The sequence below is a fragment of the Halichoerus grypus genome, chromosome 11 (genome assembly GCF_964656455.1).
Source record: "Halichoerus grypus chromosome 11, mHalGry1.hap1.1, whole genome shotgun sequence".
NCBI lineage: Eukaryota > Metazoa > Chordata > Mammalia > Carnivora > Phocidae > Halichoerus > Halichoerus grypus.
The window spans coordinates 54,927,953-54,934,465 of NC_135722.1; the positions used below are offsets into that span (position 1 = coordinate 54,927,953).

At 62.7% G+C, this 6,513-nt stretch overlaps 1 long non-coding RNA gene across 1 annotated transcript in view; it reads left to right on the top strand.

Annotated features, from left to right (window-relative positions):
• The window catches only part of LOC144379449 (uncharacterized), a 707,761-nt gene extending 703,311 nt beyond the window's left edge, over window positions 1-4,450 (top strand). The window contains exon 3 of the long non-coding RNA XR_013442475.1: window positions 4,405-4,450. This is a non-coding gene — a long non-coding RNA (uncharacterized LOC144379449). The remainder of the gene's footprint in view (window positions 1-4,404) is intronic.
• The last annotated feature ends 2,063 nt before the right edge of the window (window positions 4,451-6,513 follow it).

The window sequence follows — 6,513 nt, forward strand, 5'->3', positions numbered from 1 at the left end:
TGGGGCGGGAAGGACACTGCAAGTGAAGGGAGCAACAAGAGCAAGGACGGGGGGGTGGGGAGCAGGGGCTGCGGTCAGAAGGCAGCGGGAGTGAGGCTGGAGAGGGAGGCCAGGCCGAGGGGACAGCTGTAGCCTACAAGTTTATAAGAGTGCTGTGGGCACTGGGCAGCCACAGAAGGTTCTGGAGCGGGCAGTGGCCAGATGGTGGGTGGGGAATCGGGCAAGAGGCACGGGGAAGGGGTGCTCATCCACCTCATGCTCTGTGTCCATCTGACAGGTTGGAACTTCCCTCCGAGGAGAGAGTGCTTTTGGAGGCACCCCCTGTGCAGGACCCCTGCCCATTCCCGGGGAGGCCCAACCTGTCCACAGCGCACGGCTTCCATGTCCCTCAGCCAGGCAGCTGCAGCAGCAGTGCCCCCTGAGGGTACCTGAGGACAGATCTCCAACCGAAGTGTGTTGTAAAACAGGAATAATTTCTCCCCACATCCAGCTTCACTACGAGGTGGAGGGAAACTGACATTTCCGGAGCACCTACTGTGTGCAGGGCCCCCTCTCAGCCACCGCCCCACAGCTGTTGGAGGTAAGCATGAGCCTGCCCACGTGACGATTAGGAAACTGAGGCTCGGCAGGCCGGGGGAACCTACATCAGATCCCACAGTCAATGACGGCGCCTGACCTGGAGGCCACGTGTCAGACTCCCTGCCCTGGTGCTCTCCCTCCCCACCCAGCCGCCCACTGGGACTCACCGACCATGACCAGTCAACACCTCGAGGCAGGAATTCGCATTTATCACCTTGCCTACCATCCGTGCAGGGAGCTCACCTTCACGGGGAAGCCCGCTTCCCACGGTGGGCTGGCTCCATCTGGGAGAAAGTCATCTTTGGTGGTTCATCCAGAGAGCGCGGGCGGGGGTGGCCTTCCATCCTCCCACCTTCACCTCTCAGTCTGCCCTTCTCCAGGTGGCCATCCCCACCATCCCAGCCAGATGCCCCAGGGTGCACTTGAGGACCGAGCCAGCTTTGTCTCCTCTGGACAAGCTCTAGTTTGTCCGCAGAGCCCAGAGGGGGCAGTTCTCCAAAGCACAGCATCCTTTCCATGGGCCTGGCCCCTGGGCTTCCCCTGGATGCAGCCAGAGATGATCCGGGCATCCTCTGCAGCCTAGAACTGTTGGCTCACAGCCACTAACCCCTCTGCTCCTACCCTGGGTGGCCTGCAGGTGGGCCGAAGCAGAGGCGGCAAATATTTGCTGACCGAGGGAATGCATTGTCACCGAAGACCCCTCAGCAGGTGTCTGCGCGCACGGGAGGTGAAACAGGGGGCAGTGGCTGGGGAAGGAATTGAAGGAATTGCCCGAAGCTTCACACCTGTGGGGAGGCTCAGACAGTGGGCGACCCAACCCCAACCCTGGTCAAGTTCAAAGGCTGAGGGAGAAGGCTGGGGCCAGATGGGACCCTTCAACAACTGCGTCCAGGTGAAGATGTCTTCAAAGGCTGGGATGATAGCTTTGCAGCTGCATCTGAGAAAAGGCTGGACGTAAGATGGCTCCAGAACAGGGCCAGGGAAGAGCAGCTCCTGGGGAAGCTCCTGTATCCAGAGGGACCCCAGGGGGGCGGAGGGTATGGAGGGCTGGGGGCGCAGAGAAAAGGGTCCCAGGCGAAGCCTCAGAACTTGGGATCTGGGAGGTGGCCTTGGGCAAGCCCCTTGCCTTCCGAGAGCCTCAGTTTCTGCCTGCTGGCCCTTTGGTTGGCAGAAGTGTCCAGCAAGACAATGTGTGTGAACCCCATTGGTGGTGGTGGGAGGGGCCCCCTGCTTTTTCTTCTTACGGTTGTTGGTGGTGGTAGGTCACCTCAGGGCACCCATGTGCCATCCCAGCAGGGCTCCAGGTGGGGGCTAGAGGTGTGCTCTGCTCAGATAAGGGGCCCCCCGGCTCCCTAACAGGATGGCAGGGGCACGGCCGAGTGATTACTGGCGCCATCCTAACGGTCAGGGGAGCCAGGAAATTACTAATCCGGGCTGCTCCTTCCTGCCGCCAGAGACCCCGGATGGGCCAGTGCAGGGGGTACCGGGGAAGGCAAGTTCCCTGGCGCCTGCCTGCTCGGGGACTCCATGTGGACGTTCACTGGGAGATCCTGGGCACGCGACTGGTCTCTGCTAACGGTGCTCCCAGTCTTCCTCTAGGATGGGCCTCTGGGGTGAGGGTGAGTCACCGGAGCATTGAAGGGGGCTTGGCTGGGTTGGCCTGAACTAGAAAGACCCCTGTCTCTGTGACCCAGGAAGTCTCTGGCCCTTTCTGGACGTTAGGATTCCTATTGTACAACACAGGGCTTTCTTCTGACTCTGCTTCTCCAAGATGTGTGATCCTGACCGAGGCTGGGGGTTAATGTTCAGAGAGCTCCGTGGCTGAAACAGGCCTAGGAGAGAGCTGGGGCCGCTCGCGCAGGCCTCCACAGCTCACTCCAGCCTTACCCCACCCGGGGCCTCCTCCTGCGTGTGCCTCGGCTGGACTGTGCCACATCATCCCGCAGGCCCCCTGCCTCCCTGCGTCTGTGTCACTCCTGCCGGAGGCTGCAGGCAACACCCCCCCAACAGGACTCCCCAAGGGGAGGTCTCTCGCCGGTGCCTGGCAGAGAAGAGGCCCCCGGGAGGTGTTCACTGAAGGGACAGAACCAGGCAGAGAGAACAGCATGCAAAATGCTCACAGCCTGAAGAGACCTGGCCCGTTTGGGCCCCAGGGTGTCCCTGGGGTGGCTCAACGACCGCAATGGGGTGGGGACAGAAGTGGCAGGAGAGGGCATTGGGGGCAGATTGAGAGGGCCTTGAACGCCGGGTTGAGGCCTGGTGACCACAGGCCACCGTACAGGACACATTTGCTCCTTCAGACCCATTTGCTCCAGCGGGGAGCTCTCTGTCCGCAGTGCGGAGGGCACAGCACAAGCCAAGAGAGGAGGCAGAGAGGCTGGGGACCGCGGGCCTGGAGAGTATGGCTAGAAGAGGAGGGAGGGATTCCAGAGTCTTTCCAGAAGTGTCAGATGGCCCAGAGAGTGGGGGCCCACCCCTCTGGATGGGGGCTTTCTTGGGCCCCATGGTCTCCCACCACGGGGCAGAGGCGGGGAGGGGGTCGGTATTCAGTAGCCCCAGCCCATGGGGCCCAGGGCAGCCTTGGGGGTGGGCGCCACAGTCTGCAGGAGTCCACTTGGGAGGGGCCTGGAGCAGTCGCCACGCACCCCAAGACGAGCTTGGCCAGTGTGCCCTGGGAGGCGCCCCCTCTCTGCTGGCAGCCCCCCGTCACCCCAGCCCTGGGCTGAGTGTGTCTGCGTCGGCCCCATCTGTCTGGTCCAACACCCAGAAGCCTCCTGCCAACCAGCCCTCCTCCCCTGAGCTCCCCCAGAACTCATCTCCACGCTTAAGACTCGGACCTACCCCCTCTGCTCCTGGCAGCGCCCCCCGCCAGGCTCCCCCACTCTGGAGTCCCACAGTCCCTGGGCTTCCCAGCTCTGATCGGCCTGAGTCTGCACCCATTGCCCGGTGCGCCCGGGGTCGGCCTGAGGTCGGGGACTCCTGAGCATGACTCCCCTCTCTCTCTCCCCTCCCCTGCACTGGGCCTGGAGCTGCTGGCCGGCCGGGTGGGGACAACGGAGCTCACGACAGTATCAGTAGGTGAGGTCATGAGGGTGAGCCGCGCAAAGGAGACATCGATGTGTCCAGCTCCCAGCACCTTAGAATTCCCAGGAACAGATACTACGCTTGATCTTAGCCGAAAGGCCGAGATGCGATTAGAATTCCCAGGAAGCATAAGACCGGCTCTGGGCCAGTGACGGCAGCTCGTCTCGGTGTCAGAGACCGCACCGGGGACCCCGGCAGGACCCCCAGCAGACGGCTCCTCAGGGGCCGAGGCTGGAAGCCTGTGCCGGGACTGACCCTTCCTTCCCTGCCTCCAAGCGTAGTATCTGTTCCTGGGAATTCTAAGGTGCTGGGAGCTGGACACATTGATGTCTCCTTTGCGCGTGAGCTCCGTTGTCCCCACCCGGGGATCCCCACTCTGCTGACTTCCCCGGGGCCAAAGGGGGTAGAGAGGGGGGCATGAGGGAGGACACGGGGATGCGGAGAGAGACCACTTGCAGGGCTCCCGTGGTGGGGCTTTCATGGGTGGGATCTAGTGAGGTCCTCACGACAGCTGTCAAGGGAGGCAAGACAGGTGAAGTGATTTGCCCAAGGTCACCCTGCAGGAAGCGGCAGAGCTGGGATTTGAACCCTGTGGTTCAAGCTGTGGACTTGACCCCAAACCCACACTCTTTCCTTCTTTCTGGACTACTTCCCCGAAAGGGAAAGTGAGAGGCAAGATCACCAGATCACTGGGGCCACTCACTCTGCAGCCTTGAGGGCAACCCATGCAAACAGTCTCAGTGGGGGGGAGGGGAGGGGAAGGGAGGGGGAAGGGGAGGGGGAGGCGGAGTTAGCAGGAGAGCGTGGGGGCCCACCTGGCCGCCTGGCACTCTGACGTGGGTCCAGGGAACCCAGACCCATCCCACCCCCATGGAGCTGACGGTGTCTGCCTCCGCCCCGGGTCCTGTGGAGTTGAGGTGAGCTCAGGAGGAAGAGTGGGCGGTGGAGGTGCCCGAAGGGAAGCCCTGTGGGGTGCCAGCAAACACCGCATCAGGGGCGTGTGTCCCAAACCCGCTGCTTGACTGCGTGGGGTGTGTGCTCCGCACCCCCTCGAGGAGAAAGGAGGCTACTCCCCGTCTGCTCTGGGGTTTCCTCAGAGCCCCCCTACCCTGAGGACCTTACATAGCCTGTGCCCAGCCCTGCCCCTCCTGGCCCTGCCTCCTCGGTCCCAGAAGCCCCCACCCCCAAACCCCCATTGTTCTCAACCCTTCCCCTGGGATCATGCCTGGAGCTCTGGAGACAATGAACATTCCAAGGATTCCGCAGCCCGCACCCCTGCCCTCAGCCTCCTTGAAAGAGGCCGCTGGGGTTAGGGTCTGTCTTGACAGAGGTGTCAAGCCACAAGTCCCGCCCAGTCCCCTCCCAGCTCTGCCAGCTTGGTCCCTCTGAAGTTCTTCCAAGGGCACCGATGAAGGGCCCTGTGGTGGGGGGTGCAGCTAGGAACGGCTGGCGGGGATGGTGTGCTCGACCCGGGGCCTGAGGCCAGGCTCTTCCTCCGATATGCCGGGCAGCCTAGGGACCTTGGTCGAGCGCCCACCACGCACCTAGCATAGCATACACCCCACTCCCCCATACCCAGTCTTGGCTCAAGAGAGGCATTATGTGCCTGACGATTCAGCTCCCCTTCTGACCTCCCACTCCGTAAGCTGCCCTGAGGTGGCTCCCAGTCTGACACCCTCTGAAACACAGTGAGCTGAGCTTGTGGGAGGCCAGGGGCCACCCAGAGGAGTGGGCGTAACTCTGCCGGGGAAGGGGCTGATCAAGGAAGGCTGCGCAGAGGATGTGGTGCTAAATTGGATTTTGAATGATGAGCGCAATTCTTCAGATAGACACGGGGTGCCAGTGGGAGAGTACTTGCAAAACCCCAAAGGCTGACACCACCACAAGAGCTGAGGAGCGCAGGGTGGGAGGGCTGGGAGAAAGGGAAGCCTGGTGAGGCGGCAGGTCTGGATCCAAAAGGGGCCCGTGGGCCAGGTCGGGCACTGGGGAGCTTCTGGACAGATGCAGTTGGTTGGAGGGACAAGGACCCTCCCGGCTGCTGGTGGGAGATGGACAGGAAGGGGCAGGACTGGAGGCCCAGGGAAGGGCAGGGGTGCGCCTGCGCCCCACTGTGGACGGAATGAGGGGGCAAATTCATGGGAGCTTCTCAAGCTCTGGCCTGAGCCTCTTCCATACTTGCCTGGCATTTCTCCTCCTGGGCAACTCCTCACCCACCCTCACCTGGACCTGCAAAGCTCAGGGTCCCCATCCAGGCTGGGGAGCCGAGGCTCACTGAGTCCTTACCCGCGGTTCCCAGAATCCCTCACGGCCTCCAGGGGCTGAGCAGAGCAGGGGTGGCTCCTGGTGGGCTACATGTGGAGAACCAGGGGCTAAGGGAGGACAGAACCCAGGCCAGCCCAGGGACGTGCCCACAACCCCCTCCTACCCCTGCCCTTCTCCTCAGAGTTCCCTGAGGCCAGAGGATCTAGGCACTTCCCACCCCCAGTGCCCGAGCGAGCTGAGTCCCCACCTTCCCCTCTGACGTCCTCCTACTCCCACCAAACCCCAACTCAGATGTTACCCTCTCGCTGAGTCCCTGCTGACTGCCGCCTCAGGGTGCCCCCAAACCATTCCTTAGCTGTCTACCGTGGGCCCCCCCTCCACGTTAGGTCTGCAGCCGCCTGACGGCAGGGCTGGAGCCTGCTCCATCTCCACGTCACCCAGTCCCGGCTCAGGGACCTCAGCGGGGTGCGGTGCTGGCAGGCTGGCGGGCTGGTGGAAGGATGGTGGGTGAACGGAGTGACCGAAGGAACACTCCAACCTCCAAAAGGCCTCCAGCTAATTCCCGGCACCCATGCGCTGGCCTCCCAG